Here is a 13,478-nt window from a genome sequence, read left to right as displayed (position 1 = left end):
TACGGTAATTATGACAGAAATGGATAGAATGCAGAGCCATAAACGCAACAGACATCAGAAGTATTGCTGTACAAGAATTCCATGAAATGACTGTGTTTATGTCAAATAAATTAAACCAAAAGGCAGTTGATAGTGAATACTACGGCTGTCACGATGAAGTATCAGGAAGACTTAGCAGGATATGATATTCTTTTTGACCATGGTCAGAGATTTTTAAAAAAACCATTTGTTTACAGAATTTTTAAAAATGTAAAAGGAAATGTCAAAGAAGAATTTTCACAATTCTGTTTTGATAAATCTAAACTTTATTTCATCACAATTGTTTATCTTGGTTGATTTGGATGAAAATAATTTCATATCAATAATCGCTAATATTTCTTCCCATTGACGATAGTTCTGATATCAATCTCTTTAGCCAGGCCTAGTGTATGGAACACCTGTCATTTCAAACATGCAGCTATTCGCTAGATTTGTAATGTTTTGCATGTATAATTTTTAGGAAATTTGGGGGTGGGGGGTGGGGGGTGGGGTGGGGTGGGGTTACTTAGTGTAGCTATTAGCTTCAAACAGACTAAAAAATAAACAGTTTATACATTAGACTGTGTCATGTAATTTTACTATTTTTATGTATTTTTGTCCCATAAATTCTTTCGTAGCCATCAAAGATTTAGCACTCAGAAAAAAATAATTAAAGCCTTTTTTATTTAGTTTTCTTACTGTAGCTGTTCACACACAGAGTGCAAGGCACAGATACCACCAGACAATCTTACCATACAATCAGTAACAATGCTACACTGACATACTTTAAAAATATGTATTGTAATCTGTCTTCATAGCACCATTACATATACAGTATTCGACGTAATAAGCGCCCACAGCGATATTTCCAAATATATTGGCTATTGAACAATCCCAATTAGCACCCCTTCTGATTGATCAATGTACACAAGACTTATTTATTCGCGTATAATACGCACTCGTGTGTTATATGTACCCTTAATTATGGGCAATTAAATTATGGGAAAATATATCTGTTGTGTGTAAACATTTCCACGAAATTTAGATCTTTCTACTGTTTTTTTTCACCAAAATAATTTTCTTATAAGAGCCCCTATTTCTAATTTTGAGAGCGCCCTGGGCGCTTATTACGTCAAAATATGGTACTAAAAACACTACGCCATGAATTCTTTGGCCACATCATCACTCAATACAGGTGATGTGATTCTTCCAGATTGGAGTAGTTGTGTTTGACAGTATTGTTCTGGCTGTATGAGGCGTTAATTACCATTTTGGCAAAGGCTGCTTGACACTTGAAACAGAGTGGCCTGTCAGACCCAGCAGCTTTGTATTCTGAAATTAAGCTGTTTGTTTCCAGTGTTTACATCAACATCAAGTAATATTGATTATCGGGCAGTATTACATATTCAGATGAGCTTGACATGGAGGAAAATGAATAGAACTTATTAAAAACTTTGTTGTTTGAAATGTTCCTTGCTGCATGTACTAAGTTGTGTAGGGCTCATAGTGTTGTCTGAAAAGTATTTACAACTGTAGCTAGAATAAGTTGCTTTTTGCCTGTTTATGAGAAGCTGATGATGTTTTATGTCATCTAAGATATATTGAAAATAAAGCTTGTATTGAGTATATCCATGTGGGTGTGTGTTCTTGTGTAGCAGGGTGTGGAGTCATCCCACAGATGACATCCTTACCTTGTCAGCTTGCTGACGGGGTTAACGTCTTTGGTCATATGGACAAGGCGTCCGACCTGTGATCAGAAGGTCCGTGGTTTGAATCCCATCACGGGACTCGGAAATTATGGCCGCTACATTGGTGCCCAACGTGGGGCTGAGCACGTTCATATTAAATTTGAGCAAAATAAGCCTCAGTACCTCACTATGCGGCCTGGGACGTGCCTTCTGTTGACGGGGGAGTATGTAGCAGGGTGTGGAGTCGTCCCACAGATGACATCCTTACCTTGTCAGCTTGCTGATGGGGTTAACCTCTTTGGTCATGTGGACAAGGCGTCTGAATTCGGATCAGAAGGTCCATGGTCCAAATCCTGTGATTCGGAAATGTTATGACCACTACATTATGAAAGACACACGCTGAAGTGGTCGTATGATGCAGGGTACCCTAGGTGGAAGCTGAGTACAGAAATGTACCCTAACTGATCACTGCATAGCGCTTGCGCCAATGGACAATGTAAATCAACGGTGCTTGAACATTTTAACTAGTTCGCACCTGCAGGAAGACTTGACGATGTGTTGACTGTGTTTTTCAGACCCACTTTTGCAGCTTTAATCATGCATTCTCATAAGATCTGTTTTGTTTCAATGCACATGTAGCAGGGTGTGGCGTCATCCCACAGATGACATCCTTACCTTGTCAGCTTGCTGACGGGGTTAGCCTCTTTGGTCATGTGGACAAGGCGTACAACCTCGGATCAGAAGGTCCGTGGTTCGAATCCCATCACGGGACTCGGAAATTTTGTGACTGCAACACACAGTTGCCATGTTTTAACAATAATGTGTTCCACCAAAATGAGTCTCTACAAATAAAAGGAATATGGTTGTGTGTACTGTTTCACGTCTCTGCAGTCTCCGGCTAGGCACACTTCTGTATTCTGATTTCAGCCAGGGATGTATTTCTGTGTACCCAAAAGAACAGCCTATATCAGTCCTAATTTAACTTCAAAGCACATATTTCAGAAGCATATATTAAGAATGCAGTATTCATATACATTAACATTGAGTTACACTGATGGTCATTGCACTACAATGACAGGACCCTAGGGCTCTTGATGAATGCCATGCTTTCACATGTAATGTTTACAAGATCCACAACTGAAGGGATCAAGGGGAGGTAACTTGTGTCAGACTAAGTTTTTCTATCGGATTATCACAATAACCTATGCTTTCTGAAAGAGGTAACTAAACGAATCGGCTGATTTGATTGATTGTGTGTCATTATACCCTAACAGCTTGCGACGCTCACAAGATCAGTCACCTGCTCGTTTGGTCCTGACTCAAAAACTTCAGTAACTGAACTATTGCTGTGTGTGGTGTTTAACAGCAAACAAGCAGGACAAATGTGTAATGGTTACATCATGCGTTTGGCTTTGATAAGTGTTCACTCTATCAACCATTGCTGTTGCTGTTTCAAGGTTGATGGTCAGGTTTGGAGACTTGGTCAACAGTGTGTTCTCATATTTCGAATTGTTGCTCACAATATCGATCACTGGATTGTGTGGTCCAGACATGACTATTTACAGGCTGCCATCATAATTCATCTCAAACAATAAACAAACAAAATAATGTGGGAGGAATGTCTGATGTGAAAGCACCCTCCTCCCACAGAGAGGGAGCGATAACTTGGGCTATTGTTGGTGCTGCTTCAAGGCTGATTTTTTTTAATCTGGTGGGTTGTGGCTCAATAATTCCATTCATCAAGTCATTGTCATGTTAATGTTTAGGCCCCATGGGGATTCCAGGTCAGAATATGTCTCCAGCAACCAGGGGCTGTCGGGTAGCCTAGTGGTTAAAGCGTTAGGTCGTCACGCCGAAGACCCGGGTTCGATTCCCGACATGGGTACAATGTGTAAAGCCCATTTCTGGTGTCCCCCGCCGTGATATTGCTGGAATATTGCTAAAAGCGGCGTCAAACCATACTCACTCACTCACTCACTCCAGCAACCAATGCTGATTGTAAGAGGCGCCTGAATGGACTGGGTGGTCAGGTTTGGTGACTTAGTCGATAGTGTGGTCTCATATTCCAAAGGCCCGAATTGTTGCTCACAATATCGATCACTGGATTGTGTGGTCCGGACATGACTATTTACATGCTGCCATCATAATTTAACTTAACAATAACTAACAATAAACAAACAAAATAATGTGGGAGGAATGTCTGATGTGATGTACAGGTATGGTGCTAACAAATCAAGAAACATAATCAGGGCGAGTCGGGCATTCAAATCATAGAATCCTGGAACACCCAAGGGATGTAACTCTGCACATAAAACGTAGCACATTACACAACTGGGTTACCTGTGCTCCATTGATATCTCTGAAGACAACACTGAAAATAGTTTAAATTGTTAAACTGGACGAAATGTCAAGAGTTTTATATGTTAAATCCGACCAATTTGTACATTTTGGCCACATTAATTCTTGATGACACAGCTGAACAGTAACACTGTAACATTATTTTGCTTGATGTCACAGACATGGAATCAATGAGTTGTATATTTTTGGGGGCTATTTAATATGTATAGGTTAGCACCCTCCTCCCACAGAGAGGGAACGATAACTTGGGCCACGAACATGATGTGCTTCAGCCAAAACCGTTAACTGAGGCTCACTCCCTCTCGTCTGAATCGTCTAAGGCGCCAGGATTTGCTGTGCAGAGTTGTGTCCCTTGGGCATGCCAGAAACCTATGATTGTGGGTTCGAATCCCAGTAAGCCCCGATTATGTTTCTAGGTTTGTCAGCACCATACCCGTGCTCGTGGGTTTCACCAAAGTGGTAAACGTCTGAGACCTCCATCACTTGGGGCTTTCCTCCCACATTAAGCTGACATGCTGCGATATAACTGGAATACTGTTAAAAGCGGCGTTAAACCCAACTCACTCACTCACTGAATCGCATGGTCTGACCTCAGCATGTTGCGTGTGCTGAGATCGTTACGAAGAATAATGACCCACCATAACACACCCTAGTAATATAATAATTAAATAAAATCAGTAACTGTATTTTATTTTTTAGTAAAAGGTAGTCTAAAGTTGTAAAACTTGTGTCAGATTTTAATATTATAAACTCGAGCTAACGCTTATGTAAATCTGCCATCATCTGGAGATATTGTTCAGCTCACACAAGCGATATCTCCTGTGGGAGCGTGGGCTGAATGATAAATGTGAACATTATCTGGAAATAATTTATCTGATGTTTCCTTGCGTAATAAACATGGAGTATGTATATGGCTATCATGATTGGCCTGTTGAAATGTCAGCTTCGTTCGTTACTGAGCTATTTATCGCCATATGTCATTGTGTGATATATAAGTTGATATGTCTGTTTAGAAACAGATGTTGCTTGTTTAACTCACTGGAACTGAAGGGGTATATGGACTTCTGTCATGTAACTTAGTATAGACTGGTTGTTGGCTGTATTTGCAGTGCATCACCTTTGTGATATGTAGAGATTTTTTATGATCAATTCTTATTAATCTAATTTTGCCAACAATCTCTGTGAGGTTAGCCTTTTTTATGCCTTGTTTTTTAACTTGACAGTTTTTAATGTTAAGGTTGACAGAATTTAACCAGTTAGCTTGGGTAGGTTGACATATAAGTAACAAAAATAGATTTGTATAGCTCAACATTTTAGTTTTTGATTTGCCACAAAGTCATGTGGGGCAATCTGTTTGGTCAGAGAATGAATGCTGATCATGCTAATACTGTTTAAAGTGTAGGACATTTGCTATTTTCACAGGAACAGTATCTGTATTTATAACCTTCTGTTGCAACTTGCTGTCCTTATAGGTAAACCCTAAAATTTGTCTCTGTATGTAAACATCTTCTTTGGTAATAAATAGAAGATTATATTCGTGTTTAGGACACAAGTGTCTAAATTCCATTATTTCCTGAGCGAAATGTAATATCTTCTATAATTGCTTCAGAAAAGACCTTTTTCACTTGATAGATGGGAGCAGTGGCCGGATACTACATCCAATGAATGCATTTGATCAATTATCATTTACAAACTTAACAGGGGGCACGGGTGGCCCAGTCGTCTAAGGCGCCGCGATTTGCTGTGCAGAGTCGCATCCTTTGGGCACGCCAGAAACCTATGATTGTGGGTTCGAATCCCGGTTTCGCCCAATTATGTTTCTAGGTTTCACAGAAGTGGTAAACGTCTGAAACCTGCATCACTTCAGGCTTTCCTCCCACATTAAGCTGACACACGGTGATATAACTGGAATACTGTTAAAAGCGGTGTTAAACCAAACTCACTCACTCACTCACTCACTACAAACTTAACAGTTACTTTAATTTTATTTGAGTTTGTAGATGTATTTTTTCATTTATTTAATTCATCAAAGATGACGCATCTAGGCAAATCCAAATACATATAAATTACTTTCATTTTATCTTATTTTCATTGTGTGTCTTTTGGCTTCAGGTCCATTGAATCCATAAACCGGAAAATATGAAGTGTTGCCTAATGGAAGGGTAACAATGACCATATATGGGGATTAGTAATAACTGTTATCAAACAACACAGACTGGTTTTGCGTCTTGAACATAATGTTCTAAAGAAAATAATCTCACTTGCATAATCATGTGTATCAAGTGTTACATGAATTTACGTAGACGTGAAATATTTCATGATTAACATGCAACCGACAGGTATATTCATTACCGGTACTTACAAATCTCTCTAATCAGCTTAACAGTATGATCTTAATTATAGGGCAATGGTTGCACAAAAACCATTAGATCACAGTCATAACCTTATAACATTATAACCATATGCTATCCCAGAAAAGGCATAAGACCTGTTAGTGTTAAAAGATTGCTGATTTGACAAACTTTTAACTCTCTGGCTCACTACTTATAGTGAGGTCAAGGCCAGACACAGGACAGCCAGTGACAGCAGAGTGTTCCCTAGGACTGAGGTTCTTTCTGTTTCAAGAATAACCAAAAACAATTATTAAAAAATCAAAGTAATTTTTTTCATTTCTTAAATGCATTCAAACATTCTGGATATATATTTTTAAATAGTTATGCAGTTCAGTTGGTTTATCTTTTGTCATAACCAAGATCAAATTATAAGTATGGCCATGAGTGAAAAAGGTCGATTTACCATATTTCAAGAGAAAATTCAAGTATGAGCTTGTCTGTGACGTAAGACAAAGTCTGTACCATCTTCTTGTGGTGTTAGTAGAACCTACATCTCCAGCTTGTTGTCCAGAGAAAGTCAGCTTGGGGCAAAAGACTTGCTCATGCTCAAATATGAGAAAAGCACTTCCCGAAAACCTCGAAAATCAGCTTTTTAGACACATTTTAGCATTACCTATGCATTAAGTGTTGTTTTAAGTCCCAAATATTTCTGTTGTTCAAATGAATGAAGTTTAGTTTTCATCATGACGACACATCTGATGAACACTTTCATGATAACTTGTAAAAGTTGTCCTCATTTCCTTAAATTAGGCTGATCCCCTGGGATGGAAGCTAGGGCCCTTACCATACCTGACATTATAGGGCATAGGCACCAAGTAGAAGTTATATTGCATAGGCACCAAGTAGAAGTTATATTGCATAGGCCCCAAGTAGAGGTTATATTGCATAGGCACCAAGTAGAGGTTATAGGGTATAGGCCCCAAGTAGAGGTTATATTGCATGGGCGCCAAGTAGAGGTTATAGGGCATAGGCACCAAGTAGAAGTTATATTGCATAGGCACCAAGTAGAGGTTATATTGCATAGGCACCAAGTATAGTTTATAGGGTATAGGCCCCAACTAGAGGTTATAGTGCATAGGCCCCAAGTAGAGGTTATAGGGCATAGGCACCAAGTAGAGATTATAGGGCATAGGCCCCAAGTAGACATTATAGGGCATAGGCCCCAAGTAGAGGTTATAGGGTATAGGTACCAAGTAGAGGTTATAGTGCATAGGCACCAAGTGTAGGTTATAGGGCATAGGCACCAAGTGTAGGTTATAGTGCATAGGTACCAAGTAGAGGTTATAGGGCATAGGCACCAAGTGTAGGTTATAGTGCATACGTACCAAGTAGAGGTTATAGGGCATAGGCACCAAGTAAACATTATAGGGCATAGGCACCAAGTAGACATTATAGGGCATAGGCCCCAAGTAGAGCTTATAGGGCATAGGCACCAAGTAGATGTTATAGTGCATAGGCCCCAAATATAGCTTATAGGGCATAGGCCCCAATGTAGGTTATAGGGCATGGGCCCCAAGTACAATACATGCTACCCATATCACTATAGTTAATGTCATGGCATGTCAACAGTATTCCCTCATGGCAACAGTATCCTAACTACTCATGTGTCAGGCAACTGTCAGGGGAGCGGGCACGTCACACTTGGGTGGCTGTTTCTGATTTCTGTGTCTCTGCATGATATGGTTCATCTTTGTGTCAGGAATAAAAAGTTTGGTCTCCAAGGCTTCAAAACATGTTTACTATTTTCTGATAAATACTAACTAGGCTAACCTGAATGGTTGTGAAAGCAGACATTAATTATTGACGTAGATCTACTCGTGGTTCTTTGCAGTAATAAAAGTGCATTTGTAGGATCAACATTGAGCTGTCAGTTACGAACATGTCTTGCTTTGAGAAAAGCATGTTTGTCTTTGCTGGGGTTGACTTTGTTTCAGCAATGCATGGGTGTGTGCATGTATTTCTGTATGCATGCATGCATGCATGGATGTGTATGTGGGTTTATGCAGAGTTACAAACACCCCGCATGACGGGTTCATTTCACAAAGGACGGTGTCAATATTATCTGTCAATAAGTAATCCATATCGCCATAATGTCTGTTGTGTACAAAAACTAAACAACCCTAATTCAAGTTCGAAGTAATAGACAACACAAAAAAATATGCATAAACTTTTGGACTGGCCTCTTTTGACAAGGACTGGTAAGATTTTCAAGTAGCCAGTCCTGTGGTTTGGGGGAAATCTATTGCAACACTGGAGACTGTGTGTTTTTTCTGAAGCAAGGACAATATTTCATTACATACTTGGCACTGTGATAGCCTAATCTGTCAGTGAAATAGAGGAATGGGATAAAAGCCACAATGCTATAAATAAAAATACTGTTAGTTTAAATTAATTGTGTTTACACGACCACTTCATCTTTGATGAATATGAGAACATAAAATATACTAACACAAAAATCATACAAAATTCAAGCAACTATTAAGTGATAAAATACCTCCATGTCAGAATGATATGACCTGATTTTATCTTGATAAAATGCTATGTATCCTGCCTTGGAGGGAAATAAATTTCTCTTATACCCCACCATGAAGAAGACAGACTGCATGTGTATTTTGGACAAGCAGAATCAATCACTTACACCCCACTTCGTACCAAAAAGCTGCACTCTCTTTCCGAGTCAATGAAAGTCACCTGACATAGCACAGGTTAACCTCAACTCAATGGAACAGCTGGTGTCTATCAATTTTGAGTTTGTTTCAATTCTTTTACAATGTCATATTAAAACATGTCGGCAAGAAAAAATTTAATGTAGCTGTATCACAAGGGGACTGATGGGGTTTTATGCATCCCACATTAGGTTTTATACCACTCGCCTCCTTGCTCGTGGTATGAAACGCATAAAACCACTTGAAACCCCTCGTGATACATGTACTGCTAACTTGTACTAATTGTGTATGCAGTCTCTGGTCACTGTAATCCTCTTATAAAGATAACAATTCCTTCTCTGAAGTTTGTTTGTTTGTTGTTTAACGCCTCACGCGGCAATATTCCAGCTATATGACGGTGGTCTGTAAACAATCGAGTCTGGACCAGACAATCCAGTTATTGCCATCATGAGCATCGACTCACGCAATTTGGATACGATGACATGCATCAACCAAGTCAGTGAGCCCGACCACCCGATCCCGTTAGTCGCCTCTTACGACAAGAATGGGTTGCTGAAGACCTATTCTATCCCGGATCTTCATGGGCCCCTTCCCAGAAGTAAATACATACACATTTCTATGTAGAAAGACTTAACAGGTTACACTTACAAAAATATCAGCATTTATTTTTTCCCTCTAAATGACCAACACACAAATTCATGCCAAATAAAACACACACAAAACAGCTACACAAATGATTAAGAAGTTCAAGAACACAAGATTTCATGTGTTTTTTAAATTCTTGTGAGTAGTATGCTTCTATTTGCATTTTGACCAACCTGAGCTGAATTGTTAGCAAGATTGATGTACATTGTAAAATTTTAGTTTACACCAAAACAAAGTAATTTTTTATGCCATGAATCAAACTTTGTGTGACTGCCAATTTGACCTGAGTCTCCATTTGTATATCTGCAACCCCAAACATTAACATCAGAGTCCAGATAGTGGGCTACTGACCCTATTGTGCCACTTTCTGAAGACTGACATCAAATAAGGAAAATATTACTAATTCCAGCTTTAAATACATGTAATACGGTAGTCGGCACGTACTGAGTGTTTGTACCCAATGATCTTACAAGTTCAATTATCATATTAGTTGTCAAGGATTACAGGGCAGTCTAACAGAGGAGTCTAACAGGGCCTGTTATACCCTGACAATCACTGTAGTTTTACCTATTGAATAACAGTCAATGTCGAGGTAATATCGAGAACCTGTTCTGAATGACAAAAACATATTGATAAAATATCCCAGTTTACACTAGGTAATTACAGGAGGCTTTGTGGTGTGAACTGATATCATTTCTTTGGTGTTACAAGAGAAATATGGCATTGTGAAATTAATGATTAAAAATTATGAATTCAGTGCAGAAATACTTTGATACTAACAATTATGTTCATGTACAAAGTAATAATAACAGTTTTGTGAAAGAATCAGTTCTAAGCCACAACTTCATTTGATTTTTCTCTAAAGTAAGGGTACTGTGGATGATTATTTTTTAAAGAACATAATTTGAATTATTTTTAAAAGAACATTTAAAAAATTGATGGAACAACATAATTTAAGAATTGCTGATATTTAGAAGGACAATCCTTCAGAACCTTATGTAAGAACTTATCTTGCCATGCATACTTTTTTGGGCAGTGTAAGGCCCGATTTCTTTATTTACAACTTTACAGATTTTTGGGTTGAAAAGTCATTGTTGGTAGGTGGGAAATGAATATTTCGGTCTTGAAAATGTCAGGTGAATATGTTCTCATGTTTATGGTGTAAGTTAAGCTTGTCTCATTGTTTACCTTTTGGACACTCAACATATTTGTGATGAAGACATAAATTTGTTTAGGGCAATTAAAAATAATCATAATCATTAAATTTTACTGGATTGGTGGAATATGTGAAAGAATTAAAAAACTGTTTCACCTAGTATAAAAAAACATATATTCATGACAAGGTCCCCTCCACCTGCAATTTTTTACATTATAGGCGTGGGAAAATATATAATGAGATTTCAAGCAAAAATACTTTGTTATAATGCGTCACTAAGATAGAAAAACATTCAGCCCCAAACTCCATGAAGACACACACTTGAATTGTTCTGCACTGAAATGAGAAACACCATTCCAGCATGAAGACAAACCAATGAATGCAGTATGAAATTACTTATTGGATAATGAATATAATGCAGGCAAATCTCTGCCAACACTGAGGCATTAAGTGCAGGCATAATCTAAGCTTATCACATATCAAGGGACCCCTTCAGACTGTTATTGTACATAGGTATATAATCCCATGTGGAACTTACTCAGACCTCATACTCTATAGCCAGGAACAATTGTAGGGCCCCACTTGTCATGTCGAGATTATGACCTGTGACTGTTTTGATTATTTAACAAGAGTTAATCGACACTAACATTGGGAGCAATAACATTTGTGAACAATTATATGTATTTATCTAATGATTAATATTGTTTTTTCCATAAATGTACAGTTTCCTTGAAAAATAATGTTCGTTTTTGTTGATGTTACTTCTGTTCTGTCATATATGTCCATTCTGGTGTAATTGGGAGTAGAATGTGCAACGTCCCATGGCGTTCGGGTACATTCACACTAAATTATTAACTATTTTTAATAAATATGAAGCAAGTGGGATCCAGTATATAATCATCATCATCATCATCATCACCATCAGCATCATCGTCGCCGTTGTCGTCGTCATCATCATCATCATCAACATAATTCCACTCAAGTGAATGCTCATGGTGTTACATTATTATTACCTCAATTTTCATTCTCAGCTCCCTGGGGATTATGCTGATTCCATGCTTATGTCATGCGATAAGTAAGCCAAGCCACGTTACTAACTCTGAAAGTTTTTATACTGCTTTTGTTTATCAGCAAGGCACTAAGAATATCTTCATTCATTAAACAACATGTTATGTGATACATGGTTTTCATAACTTTGTATTCATAATGTTTAAGGCCACCATAAAATAATGATTATATATTTTTACAAATAACTAGCAACTAGCTGTGAAGATCCGGGGTTCAAATCCTAGATTGGGATCCTTGATAAAGGCCTTCAACCTTGCTAACAAAAAGTAACATAGGATTTAAATGCAAACTATAGTATTACTGAAATACTGTTTAAAACAACTAATTTCACAATGAGTTATAATGGCGCATTGTCATCACCATGCTCTAGCACATCAACACCTCCCTACACTACCACCATCAACACCATCAACACCTCCCTACACTACCACCATCAACACCATCAACACCTCCCTGCACTACCACCATCAACACCTCCATACACTACCACCATCAACACCTCCCTACACTACCACCATCAACACCTCCCTACACTACCACCATCAACACCTCCCTACACTACCACCATCAACATCTCCCTACACTACCACCATCAACACCTCCCTGCACTACCACCATCAACACCTCCCTACACTACCACCATCAACACCTCCCTACACTACCACCATCAACACCATCAACACCTCCCTGCACTACCACCATCAACACCTCCATACACTACCACCATCAACATCTCCCTACACTACCACCATCAACATCTCCCTACACTACCATCATTAACACCTCCCTACACTACCACCATCAACACCTCCCTACTCTACCATCATCAACACCTCCCTACACTACCACCATCAACATCTCCCTACACTACCATCATTAACAGCTCCCTACACTACCACCATCAACACCTCCCTACACTACCACCATCAACACCTCCCTACACTACCATCATCAACACCTCCCTACACTACCACCATCAACATCTCCCTACACTACCACCACCAACATCTCCCTACACTACCACCATCAACACCTCCCTACACTACCACCATCAACACCTCCCTACACTACCACCATCAACATCTCCCTACACTACCACCATCAATATCTCCCTACACTACCATCATTAACACCTCCCTACACTACCACCATCAACACCTCCCTACTCTACCATCATCAACACCTCCCTACACTACCACCATCAACATCTCCCTACACTACCATCATTAACACCTCCCTACACTACCACCATCAACACCTCCCTACACTACCACCATCAACATCTCCCTACACTACCATCATTAACACCTCCCTACACTACCACCATCAACACCTCCCTACACTACCACCATCAACACCTCCCTACACTACCATCATCAACACCTCCCTACACTACCATCATTAACACCTCCCTACACTACCACTATCAACACCTCCCTACTCTACCACCATCAACACCTCCCTACACTACCACCATCAACACCTC

Source organism: Haliotis rufescens, unplaced genomic scaffold (assembly GCF_023055435.1).
Source record: "Haliotis rufescens isolate VD_foot unplaced genomic scaffold, xgHalRufe1.0.p SCAF_3, whole genome shotgun sequence".
NCBI lineage: Eukaryota > Metazoa > Mollusca > Gastropoda > Lepetellida > Haliotidae > Haliotis > Haliotis rufescens.
The sequence above is the reverse complement of the archived record's forward strand: the minus strand, read 5'-3'. Positions refer to the sequence as shown.